Source organism: Lycium barbarum, chromosome 8, assembly GCF_019175385.1.
Source record: "Lycium barbarum isolate Lr01 chromosome 8, ASM1917538v2, whole genome shotgun sequence".
Taxonomy (NCBI): Eukaryota; Viridiplantae; Streptophyta; class Magnoliopsida; order Solanales; family Solanaceae; genus Lycium; species Lycium barbarum.
The window spans coordinates 97,992,663-98,011,953 of NC_083344.1; the positions used below are offsets into that span (position 1 = coordinate 97,992,663).

The window sequence follows — 19,291 nt, forward strand, 5'->3', positions numbered from 1 at the left end:
ATTTCCAGTGAAGCCCAGATTTTGTATCAACGTTACGACCCAGTGTTACGGTCCGTAATACGTACGACGGACCGTAACTTGTACCGTAACACTCTTCCTCATCCTTCAGTGATTTTTTTATTTTTTTCTTTTTGCCTGTTACGCTTCATGATACGGACCGTAACATGAGTTACGGGCCGTAACATGGAGCGTCGCCTTGAATCATTCAGCAGTTATTTGGTCCCTTCAGTTCTCAAAATCCCACCACATTAGCACATCAACAACACAAAAGAATACAAGGACAATACAAACTTTAAACTACTTACAAAGCGGTAAATGTGGGTTGCCTCCCACACAGCGCTTGGTTTAACGTCACAGCTCGACGTGGTACCTCATTTTCGAGTTCAGGAGCCATATTTCAAACGATACCTATCCACGACCTTACCATCATCAATACACCAATGGTAATGCTTCACTCTTTGTGCATTCACCTTAAACGTCCGAGTGCCATCCTCGGATTTCACCTCAATGACGCTTCCATTTGGGGATACACTCACAATTTCAAAAGGGCCAGACCAACGGGACTTTAACTTGCCTGGAAAGAACTTCAGGCGTGAATTGTACAACAAGACCAAGTCTTTTGGCTGAAAATCCCTTTTTAGGATCTTCGAGTCATGATAGTATTTCATCTTTTCCTTGTACGGTGTTGCACTTTCATAGGCATTGTTCCTAAATTCATCCATCTCGTTGATTTGAAACAACCGCAGCTTGGTTGCTTCATGCCAATCCATATTCAGCTTTTTCAATGCCCAAAGGGCTTTATGCTCAAGCTCAATAGGCAAATGACATGCCTTCCCAAATACCAACTTATACGGTGAAGTCCCTATAGGCGTTTTGAATGTCGTGCGATATGCCCATAAAGCATCATCCAACTTTTTAGACCAGTCAGTGCGATTCACATTGACCATCTTTGCCAAGATGCTTTTAATTTCTCTGTTTGAGACCTCAACCTGACCACTCGTCTGAGGATGATATGGAGTGGCAACCCTGTGATGCACGCCATATTTTTCAAGAAGATCAGCAAATGGTTTATTGCAGAAATGAGATCCACCATCGCTAATAATAGCTCTAGGAGTGCCAAATCTAGTAAAGATGTTCTTTTTAAGAAACGCATTGACTCTCCTACCATCATTGTTAGGCAAGGCCACCGCCTCCACCCATTTGGAGACATAATCCACTCCGACAAGAATGTATTTCAGGCCGTAAGAGCTCACGAAGGGCCCCATAAAATCAATTCCCCATACATCAAATAGCTCCACCTCAAGAACAAAGTTCATCGGAGTTTCATGCCTCCGACCTATTGTGCCCTGGCGTTGGCATTTATCACAAGAGCGTGCCAACATATTTGCATCACGATAAATGGCTGGCCAGTAGTAGCCACACTCTAGCACCTTGGCTGTTGTTCGATTTCCACTGTGATGTCCACCAACTGGAGAATCATGGCACGCTTTCAAAATGTCCATCACCTCAGATTCCGCCACACATATCCGGATCATATTGTCAGCACACGTTCTGAATAAGTAAGGCTCATCCCAACAATACTGTCGGCAGTCTCTCAAGAACTTCTTCTTTTGATATGTCTTCAACTCTTCAGGAACGATGCCAGTTACCAAATAATTGGCAATATCGGCATACCATGGTGCCACATCATTGGAAATGACCAAAACTCTTTCATCCGGGAAAGTGTCATCAATATCTAGCACATCACTCGGTCTCCCTGGTGCTTCCAGTCTGGAAAGATGGTCAGCTACTTGATTTTCTGACCCTTTTCGGTCTTTGACTTCAAAGTAAAATTCCTGTAGCAACAACACCCATCTTATCAACCGAGGCTTAGCATCCTTTTTCGCCATCAAATAGCGCAATGCAGCATGGTCAGTGTGAACCACTACCTTGGCACCCAACAAATAAGCCCGGAACTTTTCAAAAGCATAAACAATAGCAAGTAATTCTTGCTCCGTTACTGTATAGTTCAGCTGGGCTCCATTCAATGTTTTGCTGGCATAATAAATTGGGTGTAGGATTTTGTTTAGCCGCTGACCAAGCACAGCACCAATTGCAAGACCACTGGCGTCACACATTAATTCAAAGGGAAGTGACCAATCTGGGGACACCACAATCGGTGCGGAGGTTAATTTCAGCTTCAACTCGTCAAACGCCTTGATGCACTTCTCATCAAAATTGAATTTGGATTCTTTTTCTAAGAGTTTGCACATGGGATTTGCAATTTTTGAGAAGTCTTTGATAAACCTTCTATAGAATCCGGTGTGCCCCAAGAAACTCCGAACTCCTTTTACTGAAACGGGCGGAGGGAGTTGTGAAATCACATCGATTTTAGCTTGATCAACCTCAATCCCTTTTTCTGAAATCTTATGGCCAAGGACAATGCCCTCCTTGACCATAAAATGACACTTCTCCCAGTTGAGCACGAGTTTGGTTTCCTCACACCGTTGCAGCACCCGATCAAGATGACCCAAACATTCATCGAATGAATCTCCCACCACAGAGAAATCATCCATGAAAACTTCAAGAAAGTTTTCAACCATATCAGAGAATATGGACATCATGCATCGTTGGAAGGTAGCTAGTGCATTGCAAAGACCAAATGGCATCCGGCTGAAAGCGAATGTCCCATAGGGACAAGTGAAAGTAGTCTTTTCTTGGTCTTCCAACGCAATGTTGATCTGGTTGTATCCTGAGTACCCATCCAAGAAACAGTAATAAGATCTTCCGGCTAGCCGATCAAGCATTTGATCAATAAAAGGCATAGGGAAGTGGTCCTTGCAAGATGCGGTATTCAGCTTCCGATAGTCCATACACACTCTCCAACCGGTGACATTCCTTGTCGGAATCAACTCATTTTTAGAGTTAGGGACAACAGTGATGCCCTCTTTCTTTGGCACACACTGAACTGGGCTTACCCATGGACTGTTGGCAATCGGGTAAACCACCCCAGCATCTAACCACTTAATTATCTCCTTCTTCACCACCTCTTGCATCGGTGGATTTAATCTTCGCTGATGCTCAACACTCGGCGAACTTTCCTCCTCCAACTGTATTCGGTGCTCACAAATTCCGGCGGGAATCCCCCGGATGTCTGCAATAGTCCATCCCAAAGCTCTTAAATGCTTTCTCAATACTTCGATGAGTCTTTGGATTTGGCCCTCATTCAGAAGTGATGACACAATAACTGGGAGGGAGGCATTCGTTTCAAGAAACACATATTTAAGATGAGCTGGAAGTTGCTTGAGATCCAACTTCGGTGGCTTAATAATTGAGGGTTTTGCTGGAGGAGTTGTTCGCTTCTCTAGATCAAGAGATAGTTTCTTGGGCTCATAAGAGTAAGACCCCAGACCGATGAGTGCATTTATTGTCTCAGTATATCCCTCCATTTGTTCAGCATCAAAATTTACCAAGATGGCCGATAGTGCTTCACTCAAACATTCTTCCTCCATTTTGAATTCCACAGCAACATCCACCTCATCAACAGAATTGATGACTGAAATACTTTGATAAGGACTAGGTAATTTCATACCTCTGCTTGCGTGGAAAGTCACCTCCTCATCGTTCACCCGAAACTTTATTTCGTGCTTCTCGGAATCCATAAGAGCTCTCCCTGTGGCAAGGAAAGGTCTTCCCAGAATAATAGGAATTTCTTGATCAATAGCACAATCAAGAATCACGAAATCTGCCGGCAGAAGGAATTTCCCGATTTGAACCAGTACATCATCAACTACCCCCACTGGCCTTTTTATCGATCTGTCAGCCATCTGCAATCTCATGGTAGTTGGCCTCGGCATCGCTAACCCTGATCTCATAAAAATTTCCAGGGGCATAAGATTTATGCTAGCCCCGTTATCACATAAAGCCCTAGCAAAATTTTGCTGCCCTATGGTGCATGGAATTGTGAATGCTCCAGGATCTTCCCTCTTTTGCACTGTGGTCTTGGAAAGAATGGCACTAACGCGGTGAGTGATGCCCACAGTGTCATGTTTCAATGGTTTTTTCTTCTTTGTTAAAAGGTCCTTCAAATACTTAGCAAAGCCAGGCATTTCTTGGACAGCATCCATGAACGGAAAATTCATCGTTAACTGCTTGAGTTGATCATAAAATCGCAAGCACTTCTCATCTTCTGTTTTTCTCACCAGCCTTTGAGGAAAAGGTGGTGAAGATTTGAACAATTGGCTCAAAGGGCGAAGAGCACCGGAAAGTTTTGCCTTCCCCTTTTCTTGGGTTTCCACCGGTTCCTTTGGTTTATTAAGATTCAGCTCTTCTTCAACTACAATGGGGAATTTCTCCCCTGCTTCTTCCTCGACAATATCATCCAATACATTAGGCTGCGCTTCTTTTTCAACAATTGGTTCCTGATCAATTGGCTTTTTATTGTCACCCTGAAGTATTTTTCCACTTCTGGTGCTAATGGCAAGTACATTCTCCACAGAGTTCACTCCACTACCTTTTGGATTAGGAACTGTATCACTCGGTAATTGTCCCCGTTGAGGAGTATGCACTTCTCGGGAAAGGTCTCTGAATTGCGCTTCAAGCTTCTGAATGGAAGCTGAATACGATAGTTGGACCTGGGACACTCCCTTGATTGTGCTCTCTGTTCTGTCTTGATTCATCAGCATTTTCTGCATCATACTCTTCAGTTCTGCAGAATCATTAGACGTGTTACCAGCAGAGTTAGTAGCTGAATTATCTTTCCATGGCTGGGAATTGGATGCTTGCCCCCTAGGTGGAATGTAGGGGTTAGAGCTCTTGTTGCCATAATTATTGTTATTGTAATTCCTTTGATTGGGATTACCCTGATCAGTTCTTCCATAATTCTGTCCTTGGTAATTTTGTTGAGGCCTTTGCCATGGGTGATTACCGGAACCTTGGTAGTTTTGCCGTTGATAACCCCCTTGCGAGTTATTGACATAATTCGCATCCTCATATTGTGGCTGCCCCTCAAGATAAGTTTCGTCAGAAACTTGATACATTCCGGGAGCATGAGGTGGCATCTCATCGATAACATTTACACATTTGGCCTCTTTCTCCATAAGTCTTTTGGATAATAAATCCACGGTGGTTTGCAATTGAGCGAACGCATGATCTCGCTCAAGATTTTCTTTGGCCACCGCGGCCACAGAGGGACTACCATATGATAGGAATTCGCTATCAGTCGAATGCCAGGCTTGATTATGGGTAGTAAGCTTGTCGAGCAACCGGGTGATGTTGACAAAGGATTTGTCCATGAAGCATCCCCCAGCTGCAGTGTTGACAGCTATTTGATTCATTGTATCTAGCCCCTTGTAGAACTTCTCTGTGAGAATTGCATCTGGAAATCCATGAGTCGGAGATTGAGCTAGATAATATTTGAACCTCTCCCATGCAGCATATAGTTGTTCCCCTGGAAGTTGTTTAAACCCAAAAATCTTATCCCGAAGCTCAGCCTTTTTGCTGGGTGGGAACCATTTTTTTAGAAAGATATTGGCCAGCTCATTCCAGGTATGAATAGTATTGCTCGGGAGCTTTTCATACCATTCCCTAGCTTGGCCAGCTAAGGAATATTTGAAAACCCGCAGTCGCAGTGCATCAGCAGGAACAGCACCTTGAGATTGTTGGGAACATACATGCACGAAATTCTTTAGGTGTCGAAGTGGACAGTCCTCCGAAGAATTTCGGAAATAGCCTTCAAGTTTCAATAGCTGATAGATAGAACTATCAATTTTGAAATTAGCATTTCCTGTTCTCGGGGGAACTACAGCAGAAGCATAATCAGCTTCGTCGATGAATTTTGCAAATACATTCTCATCCTCCTCTTCTTCTGGTGCAGGATGGTTCACTTGGATCCCCCCTTGGTTCCCTTGATTGCGATGGGGTCTTCCAGCCATGTTCACCTGGTTCACTAAAACAGCAAACGAGGTGTGATGGAATAGAAAAAGTTTTAAAGAATAGTACACAACAATTAGTAATTTCTGAACCGTATTCCCCGGCAACGACGCCAAAATTTGATACGCTCAAATTACACCTATTAATGGCGTAAAGCGGACGTTGTCAAATATAGTAACCCAACAAGGTTGGGGTCGAATCCCACAGGGAATATGGAGAGAAAAGAGTACTAATCGTATGTGATACCGGTCTTTAGATGCTTTAATCCTATTCCGGATAGTTTGAATTGATTGTTGAATAATGTAATTTAATACTTTGACTTAAAATGTAATTAATGTGAGAGAGAGAGACTAAGGTTGTGTTCCCCAATTTGATTAGATATTATGCTTCAGGTTTCAAAGTGATATACTTCTAATGGTTGTTCTATGAATATGCACTTGGTCTCTTAAAGACTTCTTAATGTTTCCCAACAGTTAAGCAGTATTTCCTCTTTATGATTCTTCCGAATATAAAAGAGTTACAATCGAAGAGCGACCAATGATGCCAATTTAGACTTATTCTTATTCCTAAGTTAGTCTATTAAACGAGGGTTAACGCCTCGAGTCATTGTTATTCAATCTTACCAATATTGACTCTCTTTCCCAAGAAAAGTCAATATAATGGCTTCGGCTAATGCTTGCAATCATTACCCAACGTTACAACTCAAAGATAGAATAAATAACAACAACCATTATGCATATATCAATAATAGAAACTCATTCACATAATACCCATCATGGGATTCACAACCTTAGAATTGAAATTAGCTACTCATAATGTTTCTTGATAGAAAAAGCTTAAAGATTAACATAATACACTTACAATACTAATACAAGATGGAATGAGAGTGAAGTTGTTGCCTTAAATGCTCCAACCACTTCAAGATTAAAAAACTAGGGTTTATGCCTCTAAAATAAAATCTGAATCTTGAATTAAAACCCTACATTATGTATTTATAGAGCCAAAAATCGCGCCAAGTTTCTGGACAAAAATGCCCTTACGCCGCATTGTTACGGACCGTAACTCAGGTTACGGTCCGTCCTTCATTTCGTCATTTGACCACTTTGACGTTACGACCACCATGCGACGGATCGTACCCTGTGTTACGGTCCGTCCTTCTGAAGCGTAAGTGGTGACAATTACTTGGCAACTCTCTGGAATTTTGGATGATGTTACGATGAAGGGTTACGGACCGTAACATGAGTTACGGACCGTAACACTAAACCGTAACACTGAAGGTTTTATTGAAACTCTCTGGAAATTTAGCTCATGTTACGGTGACATGTTACGGACCGTAACATGAGTTACGGACCGTAACACTCCACCGTAACACTGATGGTTTCAATGAAAACTTTCTGGAAATTCAGGCCCTGTTACGGTTCAAAGGTACGGACCGTAACATGAGTTACGGACCCTGTTACGGTCCGTAACACGAGTTACGGTCCGTAACACGAGTTACGGTCCGTAACATGAGTTACGGAGCGTCGCTTAGCTCCAATTTGTCCGTTTTTTCAGCATTACTTCTCATTTCCAATCCTTAGTTAATCAACCCTATAAAACACAAAAATAACATAAGAAACAATGTAAAAACACTTAAAATCAAGCAACATGTCTAGTTACAAAGGCATAAAATGTGCTAAAATTCACGGCACATCATCACCCACCAATGGAACTTTGTTCACGTGGTTAAAAATAAAATTGGCTGCTAAAAAAAAACCTAAAATGTTCTTTAAATAGGCTCCAAAAAACGCACAGCAACGACTGACAAAATTGTCCCCGATAGCAAGATCGACAGACCGTCGATCGTTCGACGATCCGTCGATTCCTCCGTCCTTTGTATCTTTAGCAGTGTGATCCATTCGACGGCGTCGTCGACCAGTTCGACGCTCCGTCGAGTGTTCCGTCTTTTTCTCTTTTTGTTGACAGATCTTGATTGACAACACAAACGACGAAGCGCCGATCAGTTCGACGCTTCGTCGATGTCTCCGTCTTTTGTCGTCTTCAACTTTGTCATCACTGGAAAATCGAGCTTATAGACGCTTCGAAGGACTGACCGTCGGCTAATCGACGGAACGTCGATTCTTCATTTCTGGCCAATTTTTCCCTTGTTCTTTGTTTTTGCTTTTGGGCTATTGTTTTCCTAAAACACAACAAAAACATATTAACAAGAACCAGACTTACTTGAAAACAACCAAAATTCATAGTAAAAAGGCGTCGAATGTGCCACAAATCCGCGGCACATCAGTCATTGTTTTCACTTTCCTCTTCTCCAGTTGTTAACTCAGTTAGATCATCTGGGGGTTTATCTGGTTCCTTATTCAAGTCCACAGCATGCAGCCCATGCTCTTTTCTCTATTCAGTCTCCATAGGTTTGTTTACTTCCTGTTCAGTTTCTTTATTTTTAAGAGAATTTGGCTGATTTGCCTCACTTTGCTTTGTTTGACTATTATCTTTGTTGATGGTTATCTCTTTGGTCTGACTAGGCACTAAATCCTTTTCCATCTCATTCTCTTTGGTTGTGCTACTGTGCTCACCTTCTACATTTTCTCTCGGTATCTTCTTCATACTTTTTGTTGTCTCCTTGGCTTTCTTCTGTACTTTTTGACCTTTTACTTCATTATTGTCTACTTGTTCTTCATCACTTAAAGCTGCAAATTAGTTGTTTGTTTGGATTGTGTTGCCTGCTTCATCAGACTTCTTTTGATTGCCTTGATTTGATTTTCCATTATCATCTTGCTTGCATTGATTACAATCACCTGATTTTCTATTTTCTTTTACAGGGTTCCAGTTTCCTGGATTGCCTATCATTCTTCCACTGGACAACATTCTTGCAGAGTGCTGGTAATGATTATATTACCCCTTGTGCTTCTGAGTTTCCACCCCTTTGCTTGTGCCATTACCAGGTGTTTTTTTTTTGTTTCCCTTTGTCCTGCTCCTGAGTGTCTTTTTGTCCTGCTTTTCCATGTACTTTATCTATTTCACTGTTATTATTCTCCTGCCTCTTCACACCTTTTTTCCCATGTTCCCCATTGTGTGACTCTTGATTACCTTCATCAGCCACCTTTAGTTCATTTCTCCCATATCCTAACTCAGGGTTGATTACTCTACAGTCATATTCATCATACCCCTGTAACTTACATTCCTTGCAATACTTGGGAAGGTAGTGATATTGTATTTTCACATTCACTGTCCTTATATCCCCTGTGTTTTCATTTTCAATATCTATCATCACTGATTTGGGTAGATCTACAAGTAAATCTACTAAAACCTTAACCCTAGCACAACTAGGTCTGGTTTTATTGATAGTTACCAAATCAAGATGTAATAGTGTGCCTACTACAGATGCAAGAGTGAAAAGAGATTCCTTTACAAAATATGTAGGCAATAAATCAGGAAATGAGATCCAAGCCATTGCCTTTGATGTTTCCTCATCCACCTTGAATTTTGAATTATAGATTAATGGTCTCATCTGATATGAATACCCTTCCTTATCATTGAGATAATATGCTTCCTTGGATGTGAGGTTTACAAAGTCTTCCCATAATGTTAATCTGATAAGAACATGGTGACTTCTAAAGAAACCTATTCGACATTCACCTGTAATTCCACATTGTGCAGGTGTCATTGTACGCAATTGACCAATGTCCGGCCATCCATAAGAGAATTTCCCAACTACTGCATATGGAAGCTCCTCAATCGCATTCATCCGGGCTACTTCCTCTGTCCATTTAACATAAGGCTGTCCTTGTAGGAAAGTAATTCTTTTGATTGGAATTTGAGCATCTGGTTGTATTTGTGTTTGAGTGTTTTCATTCAAAACTGCTGGTTTGAAGAGGTTGGCGTATTGTAATTTGGTTTGTGGTTGTTCTTCTCCCTGTTTTGTTGTCATAGAAGGTTGGTCAGCCACCATGGTGGTCTGACCAACGGCCATAGTGGCCATGGATGACAAGTTTCAGATCTACGTAGTAGGGTTTTGCATGAAAATAGGAAGAGAGAGAAGAGAACGTTTCTTGAATTTGCTGATTAGGTTATTGTTTCTCTTCAAAAGTTCTTTTTAGGTCCTTCTTGATAACTAGCAGGTCTCATAATAATAAAAAAAAAGAATAAGAGATAAGTTTCTGCAAAACTATATCAATCATAGAATTTTTTTCATGTGAAAAAGGTAATAAAGAAGAAAAATCTGAAGGACGAATTGATTGGACAAGGAGGTGCACATACTTTTATGGTTATACAAATTTATAAACAATTAACATACATGTCGGGAATTGAAAAAACGGTTATACTAAATACTATGCACCCAATCTTCAATGACAAATAGGTTCATTAACACTCTTATCATGTGTCTTATAGCACACACATCAAGATCAATATGCAAGTCTGTAGTTCCATCGATGCAATGTAATAACTTCAAGTTGATTCACTGTCAAATTGATTTATTAAAGATAAGTTAATTGCAGGAAAATTTCTTACGACATTACAAGAGAAGTTGAAAAGAGAAAATAAATTGGTTAAAGAAAAATTGTCACCTTAACCGACATCTTCTATCCAACAAAAAAAAATGTCTATCATATTCAAGGCGGTACACTTAACTCTAGTGGTGTCCACTGCAAAGAAAAAATCAGCATAAAATTGAGTTAAATATGTTAGTATGGTATATAAAGAGAATGTAACTCAAAGAATCTGCATACAAGATATGCGGAGAAAAGTACAACTCAACAAAGGAAATATGATTGATATCCTTTAAAAGGGGCTAATGTACAATTTCAATTGCGGTTCAGCTGAATCTAATAGCTCCTAATCAACTCTTTACATCACTGCACTTGACACTTATTAACGACTTGTCTTGCCATGACCTTTTCTTGAATTCTCCGATTATCTAGAAGTTTGTCAGGTCAGATCCTACGAAACGAATAGGTTTAATAAATGTCATAAATCCATTAGCACAAAAATCCAACAAAATCAAGATGTTAAATCAGTAAAATATCATGTAAATAAATATAGATGCACCTTCTTTTCACCGTAATTCATAATTATCGTGAATGCTTGAATTCTCCGATTAGTTGGAAGTTTGGAAGGTCTGATCCTACAAAACGAATAGGTTTAATGAATGTCATAAATTCATTAGCAGTTTAGCACAAAATTCAACAAAATCAAATGTTAAATCAGTAAATGTAATGTGTGTGGAAAATATCAAAGATGAAACAAATAATTTCCTTACTGTATTGGGCATCTTGAAGAGTTTGTGGGGATAGCGAAATCAAAAATCATACCTAATTATAGGCTGGCAACTTTGAGAACTCGTGCAATGATTATTTTTTAGAGAGGTTATTCTAGTTTTTAATTATGCTTTTATAGATGCCCTTTGCTAACCCTAATTTAGGAAAAGAATTATATCAGATTTTTAAAACCGATTTAAAGTCCTAATATTCAGACTTTTAGTCAAATAAGGAAAGATTTAATAAATAAATTATAATTGATTTAAAGTCCTAAATATTATTAAATGACTATTTAAATATTATTAAATGACTATTTTGTCTATTGTAGAGTTTTTAATAAAGAACAAAAATTTCAATCAATATTTCTAAGTCCTTCGTGCTCTTAATATAATATAGATATAGATATTAATTATTGGGGCTACTAAAATTTATGTAAAAAGCTTAGTCAAAAATGTGTTAGTGGACCACGTAATTAATTGCACCTACCCAAAACCACCCCCTTTGTAGTATTGTTGGTCCAAATACAGCGTTGTTTGTCTTCATGGCTTTAATTATTAATCATATAATCCCCAACAATCCCATAAATATACTCGCTAGGAATACAATTCCATCATCCCAGTTTGTTCTGGTTTGGTTTCCTTTTATTTTTCATTGATTTTTTGAGATTGGAATTAGATGCACAACTAGCTAATTAATAAATGTCTATAGTGCCCATTGCCTTTAAATTTATAATAACGAAGCATATTACTACTTAATATAAGTGAGGATGTGAGGGTTTTGTCGTCCTCACATCCTCACATCATCATATAGAATTCTTATAGGTGGCTGATTTGATTTGTCCTTGCTAAATTTCATTTGCTTATTTTTGCTCTCATTATCAATGAAGACCACTTTCACATGGGCTTTTATAATTAGTGTGTTGTTTGATTTTTTTTAAAAATCTCTTCTTGTTACTTATTAGTTTATCCCTTTGATCTGTATTATATGTTGTTTTAATTTTTATATTTAATTTAAAATAATTAATTATTTATATATTCAAGCATGTATTATTATTTTTTCAAATTTACCTTTATTTCGATAAGTGAATAATTTCAAAAGCAAGAAATAGTATTAAATTGAAAGTAATTAATTCAGGATTAATTCAGTCAAAAGATTTCTTACTTTTTAGGGGTGCCAAGCTAAAAACACCATATAATATGAATCGAGTGAAGTACCTTTTAAATTATTTGTCCTTAGACCAGTAAAATTTAGGTAACATTAGAGCCAATTTTTTTTTTCAACTGAAGCATTTATGAGATCTTACTTTACATTTAAACATTTCTCACATCATATGTTCCTCTATTAGTTTAAACCTCCAACATGTTGCTTCTTTAGTAATATTGTATGTGATTACAAATACAAAAAGTAAAAATTATTGGATGGTATTGTATAGTGTTAAAGATGAAGGTAGCATTACCAGTCAAATTCAAAATTAAATTATATTCATAATCTCTTGTTTGATTAACTAAAAACTAATTATATGAAAAACTAAATTGATTCTTGAGGCTCATTTTAATGAATTTAGGTTGTTTCTTGAATTTCATCTAAAAGTAAGGTTAAAACCACATTTAACTAGAATAAAACCTCGAAACATAAACTAATGAGTGAAAATTTAATAAATATTTAAAGATATCTATCTATAAATAAAAATCGCATTCTCACAAAATCATAAAAATACTAAATGATCTTCATCCAGTTGTAATTATCATGCTCTATCATGTTTATAGAATATCGAATCACTTGCGTCCTTTTATATTTGCTAAGTTTCCTACCAAATTTGCTTCCTCATAAATAATTTTTTCTTTAAAAATTATCCAATTATTATGAAAACTTATCAATAAAATATATTTAACCTACAATTACATTAAATTAATTATGTAACAGACAAATATAACATAAATAATACTTATTTGATAAAATTAGCGTACTATTTTTATATCTTGAATTTGGTGATAGATGTTTATATATGATGATAGAAATATATCATTCTGGTTTCCAATAACTTTTAAAGAAGCTTTGACAGGCATATTATATTGGTGGACCAGCTAATACTTAATGGAAATAATGCTAAATTATTCTATCACCGACTCAATACCGCCTTTAAAATGTTCCTGGTCCAAATACATCCCCTTGCATCCCGCGTGTTTTCTTGATGGCTTTAAATCATAGCCGTCCATCCTAAACCCCCCCACAATCTTATAAATAAATACAATTATTTTATCCCGTGTGTGTGTGTATATATACACATAACGGATGTATTGTGGCTTTCAATCTGATTTGGTGCTGTTGAGGTTAGGATTTGAGGTTCTTTCACTTATCAATTAGAGAATTGTTTGTTGATATTTTCTTGCGTGTTTGCAGCCTTTGTAATTATGTTGACTTTCTTATTTTTCGTGGAGGAGTATTAGATCGATTTTGCGATTTCTATGAAAGAACAACTGTGGATTGAAAAAGTTTAGAGCAATTCCAAGAAATATTTGAATTGGAAAAAAACTTGCTCTGATAACATTGAGACTGTTTGGTGTTTCAGATTTACATCTTTGGAAGATTAGGCCATTGATTGCCTTAATTACCAGTTAGTAGATTGATCGGTTTGGTTTTGATTTCTTGGCCATCTGTTATATGTTTGTGGTTTTCAATCCGTTTTGATGTTAGATTTGGTGTTGAGAATTAGAGATTGTTTCTTGATAACTCGTGGGCATTCGCAGTGTTTAATCAAGATCTACATAATTATTATGGAGACTGTTTTGTGTTTCAGATTTATATGATGTATGATGTTCTTTGGAGTATTTTGGAAGATGAGGTTTGTCCGGTGGCAATCGGTTTGGTTATTTGTTATATACATCTCCTTACCCTTGAATTGTTAAAAATTGGTTCATCTTATTTGTTTTTGATTTGTGAGATTCAATTCGATCGGGACAAGCGCTTCGAGCTGGGAGCGATCAGTGTTTGGGAGTTCTTCTGGGTTTTTGTTTTGTGACATTCAATTCCCAATTAGTTCTGTTTCTCTTCGAATTTCTGATTCGTTGTTTGTATGTCAATGTCGGCAATGTTTGATCAGGTCCGGGTAATGATCATAGGAGAACGCCTTGGTCTCAATGTTCTTATCCTTTCTTTCCTTCCTTCCTTGTGTGTGGTTTATTTATTTGTTTATTTTGTTCTCATCCTGTTTCTTGTGTATTACAGTTATATGAGTTCTTAATTGCAATCCTTTGATTAATTTTCAATTTTAAGAAATTCAAAGCTGGTGAGGTCCATTCTTAGATGCGATTTTGGGGAATTAAGCTTTGCCGATTCTGAGGTTTTCGTTGTGAGATTTTCCCTATGCTATGATCTCTGTGTTTATGTTTTATGTTTCCCCTTTTGAAAGGTGTGGTGTTAGTTGTCAAGATAACACGGATGGGCATCTAAATACAATGCTTCGATGTTTGTGGTCGGCAAGTTGCAGCAGTTCCCAGGTCTTTGGAAATCGGTATTGGATATTTCGGTGTTTTGGAGCTTTGTCAAAACTGCTGCTATGTGGAAGTTCAGATGCTTACTTTCTATGATGATCCGACTTATGGTTATGGACACCCGTTAAGTACTCAAAAGTAATCCTGGATCTTTGATAGAGCCATGAAGTGCTCCTTTACTTTTGGGTTTCTAGCTACTTTTTTTCTCTCTGCTTCTGTTTTCTTTTGATTATCACACCATCCTGATTTTGTTTGTTGGATGAATCCGTAGATCACACGGTGACAGATAGAGCATTGGATTTGGAAAATTTGTATTCGTTTGTGTGCAAGTCCTTTTCGTGCCTGCACTGCAATCTGGATAAAAAGGGGGTTTCGAATCTTGTCTCGGGCATCTTTTCTAGTGATTTCTTAGGTGGTATGGGTTTCATCAGCGTTGCTGTTCTTATAACTGTTCCCTTCTTTCTGTGTTTGCAGCAGTCATTGGGTCTTGCAGAGCCATGAATTGTGCTTTCATGGACGGTCTTGTTTGTTCATTTGTGTCGAGGTTCCTTTAGTTCAGACTTTTATGAGTAAGAAGATTTTCATTTCTCAACCAAAATAGTTTTTTTTTTTTTTTTCAACTAGTGTTGTATTTTGCTGCCATTTTTAGTTTTTTAGTCCAAATTCTTATGGCTCTGACCATCCAACTGATGAGGCCCTGGTGGGTGATGGTTATGGACACCTGATTAAGCACTTGAAGTCAGTTCTGGATATTTCGATAGCCCCGTAAAGTGCTCCTCTCTTTTGGTGTTCTCGCTGCTTATTTTTTTTTTTCTGCCGTTTCTTCTGTTTATCACGCCAGCTTGATTTTGTTTGTTGGATGGATGTGTGGTAACAGTTAAGAGGATTAGATTTGAAATGGAAATTTCAAAGGGTGGTGTCCAGTATGTGTTTGTGTGCAGTTCTTCGTTGTTTAATATGTCGAAAGTTTGGAAAATAAGTCAAATTTCCAGATCTAGAGGTTGAGGTCTGAATTCCAGTGGAGAATACGTGTCAAGGGTGTTTGCTGGTTTATTGCCATTTTGGTGCTTGTGACAAAAAAGAGGGGTTTCGAATCTTGTGTCTGGCATTTTTCCTTGTGATGTCTTAGGTAGTAGGGGTTACATCAGCTTTGCACTTAACTGTTCCCTTCTTTCTGTGCTTGCAGCAGCCATTGCAGAGCCATGAATTATGCTTTTCATGGAACGGCCTTGTTTGTCCATTTGTGTTGAGGTTCCTTTAGTTCAGGCCTTTATGAGTACAGATATTTTCATTTCTCAACCAAAATAGTTCTTTTCACTATTGTTTGTTGTATTCTACTGCCATTTTTATTTTTTAGTACAGATGCTTATGTTCTTTGACCTGTCCGGCCCTTCCCCGGACTCCGCGCATAGCGGGAGCTTAGTGCACCGGGCTGCCCTTTTTTATGCTTATGTTCTTTGACCATCTAACTGATGAGGCCCTGGTGATTGATGGTTATGGATACCTGATTATTAAGTACTTGAAGTAAGTTTTGGATATTTCGTTAGCCCCGTAAAGTGCGCCTCTTTTTGGTTTTCTCGCTGCTTAATTTCTCTGCTGCCGTTTCTTCTGCTTATCACGCGAGCTTGATTTTGTTTGTTCGATGGATGTGTGGTAACAGTTCAAGAGGATTAGATTTTGGAAATGGAAGTTTCAAAGGTTGGTGTCCAGCATGCGATTGTGTGCACCCGGTTTCTTGCTATTTTGGTGCTTGCGACAAAAAGAGGGGTTTTGAATCTTGTGCCGAGCATTTTTCCTAGTGATTTCTTAGGTAGTAGGGGTTACATCAGCTTTGCACATTTCCCTTCTTTCTGTGCTTGCAGCAGCCATTATAGAGCCATGAATTATGCTTTTCATGGAACGGCCTTGTTTGTCCATTTGTGTCAGGGTTCCTTTAGTTCAGGCTTTTGTTGAGTACAGATTTTCATTTCTCAACCAAAATAGTTTTTTTGGCTAGTGTTTGTTTATTCTGGTGGCATTTTTAATTTTTTAGTACAGATGCTTATGTTCTTTGACCATCCAACTGATGAGGCCCTGGTGGTTGATGGTTATGGACACCTGATTAAGTACTTGAAGTCAGTTCTGGATATTTCGATAGCCCTCGGAAAACACTCCTCTCTTTTGGTGTTCTCGCTGCTTATTTTCTCTGCTGCCGTTTCTTCTGTTTATCACGCAAGCTTGATTTTGTTTGTTGGATGGATGTGTGGTAACAGTTGAAGAGGATTAGATTTGGAAATTTCAAAGGTTGGTGTCCAGTATGCGTTTGTGTGCACCCTGTTTCTTGCCATTTTGGTGCTTTCACTACAATCTGGATATTGTCTTTGCTGCAACAAAAGGGGGTTTTGAATCTTGTGTCTGGCATTTTTCCTAGTCATTTCTTAGGTAGTAGGGGTTACATCAGCTTTTGTACTTAACTGTTCCCTTCTTTCTGTGCTTGCAGCAACCATTACAGAGCCATGAATTATGCTTTCATGGAACGGCCTTGTTTGTCCATTTGTGTCAAGGTTCCTTTAGTTCAGGCTTTTATGAGTACAGAAATTTAGGTTTCTCAACCAAAATAGTTTTTTTGGTTAGTGTTTGTTTATTCTGGTGCTATTTTTAGTTTTTTAGTACAGATGCTTATGTCCTTTGACCATCCAATTGATGAGGCCCTGGTGGTTGATGGTTATGGACACCTGATTAAGTACTTGAAGTCAGTTCTGGATAATTCGATAGCCCCTGTAAAGTGCTCCTCTCTTTTGGTGTTCTCGCTGCTTATTTTCTCTGCTTCCGTTTCTTCTGTTTATCACGCAAGCTTGATTTTGTTTGTTGGATGGATGTTGTGGTAATAGTTGATTAGATTTGGAAATTTCAAAGGTTGGTGGCCAGTATGCGTTTGTGTGCACCCTCTTTCTTGCCATTTTGGTGCTTGCACTACAATCTGGATATTGTCTTTGCTGCCACAAAAAGAGGGTTTCGAATCTTGTCTCTGGCATTTTTCCTAGTGATATGTTAGGTAGTAGGGGTTACATCAGCTTGGCACTTAACCGTACCCTTCTTTCTGTGCTTGCAGCAGCCATTACAGAGGCATGAATTATGCTTTTCATGGAACGGCCTTGTTTGTCGATTTGTGTCAAGGTTCCTTTAGTTAAGGCTTTTATGAGTACAGAAATTTTCATTTCTCAACCAAAATAGTTTTTTTGGTTAGTGTTTGTTTATTCTGGTGCTATTGTTAGTACAGATGCTTATGTTCTTTGACTATCCAACTGATGAGGCCTTGGTGATTGATTATGGACCTGAAGTCAGTTCCGGATATTTCGGTAGCCCGTAAAGTGCTGCTCTCTTTTTGTGTTCCCGCTGCTTATTTAATCTGCTATTGTATTCTTCTGTTATCAGGCTAGCTTAATTTTGTTTCTTGGATGGATGGCTGGTAACAGTTAAGAAATTAGATTTGGAAATTTCAGAGGTTGGTGTCAAATATGCGTTTGTGTGCACCCGGTTTCTTGCCATTTTGGTGCTTGCACTACAATCTGGAAATTGTCTTTGCTGTAGCAAAAAGGGCGTTCCGAATCTTCTCTGGCATTTTTCCTAGTGATTTCTTAGGTAGTATGGGTTACATCAGCTTTGCACTTGACTCTTATCTTCTTTCTGTGCTTTCAGCAGCCATTGGGTCTTTCCGAGCTCTGACTTTTCATGGAGCGCCCTTGTTTGTTCTTTTGTGGTGAGGTTTCTTTAGTTCAGGCTTTTATGAGTACAAAAATTTTCATTTCTCAACTAAAATAGTTTTCTCTCTAGTGTTTGTTATGTTTTGCTGTCATTTTTAGTGTTTAGTCCAGATGTTTATGTTCTTCTACGATCCAACTGATGAGGCCTTAGTGGTTGATTATGGACCTGATTAAGTACTCTTAAGTCAGTTCCGGATATTTCGATAGCCCTGTAAAGTGCTCCTCTCTTTTTGTGTTCCCGCTGCTTATTTTCTCTGCTGCTGTATTCGTCTGTTTATCAGGCTAGCTTGATTTTGTTTCTTGGATGGATGTCTGGTAACAGTTAAGAAAATTAGATTTGGAAATTTCAGAGGTTGGTGTCAAGTATGCGTTTGTGTGCACCCGGTTTCTTGCCATTTTGGTGTGAATTTTAACTAATTAAAGTATTTTCACCATAATACCTAGTAGTCTAGTGTGATATAGTTCGAACACAGGTGTTTAGTCTATCATTTAGGCTAAATATGAATCTTAAAATTAAAATTTAAAACAAAATGAAAGAAAATTACCTAATATATGAAGGTTGTGCTCAGAAGAGGTTGATATGCTGTACACTGCAAACTTTTATTATATTTGGGAGTATTATACAAAGAGAGAGAAGGTGGTTTCTATAACTTGGCTCTTCTCATAATAAAAGGATCTTTCATATAGAGGATCGATACAACAAAAAAAATTAAATAACAGTACAATGGCCAACAATTTTTACATAATTGGCCGACAAGATAAAAAGGAAAAAAGTACAATAATTGAAAACAAACAAAAGACATTTTGTAAAAAACTTTATTAAAGTAGATTCCTTTATCATTGAAGGCCATCCCTTGTTTTTCAGCATTATTGCTGGGCCCAGTTATCATTA

The 19,291-nt window shown here is 38.3% G+C and overlaps 2 long non-coding RNA genes and 1 other non-coding gene across 3 annotated transcripts in view; 2 read left to right on the forward strand and 1 right to left on the reverse strand.

Annotated features, from left to right (window-relative positions):
- The window catches only part of LOC132605166 (uncharacterized), a 36,000-nt gene extending 26,166 nt beyond the window's left edge, over positions 1 to 9,834 (forward strand). The window contains exons 2-3 of the long non-coding RNA XR_009569070.1: positions 8,730 to 8,790; positions 9,568 to 9,834. This is a non-coding gene — a long non-coding RNA (uncharacterized LOC132605166). The remainder of the gene's footprint in view (positions 1 to 8,729; positions 8,791 to 9,567) is intronic.
- LOC132608468 (small nucleolar RNA R71) lies at positions 5,362 to 5,468 on the forward strand. The gene has a single exon (XR_009570388.1). It is a non-coding gene; the product is annotated as a small nucleolar RNA R71 (small nucleolar RNA).
- Positions 9,835 to 10,509: 675 nt separating the features above from the next.
- Positions 10,510 to 11,288, reverse strand: LOC132605197 (uncharacterized). Its single transcript, XR_009569096.1, has 3 exons — positions 11,168 to 11,288; positions 10,957 to 11,032; positions 10,510 to 10,848 (listed from the first exon to the last, which is right to left on the reverse strand). It is a non-coding gene; the product is annotated as an uncharacterized LOC132605197 (long non-coding RNA).
- Between the last annotated feature and the right edge of the window lie 8,003 nt (positions 11,289 to 19,291).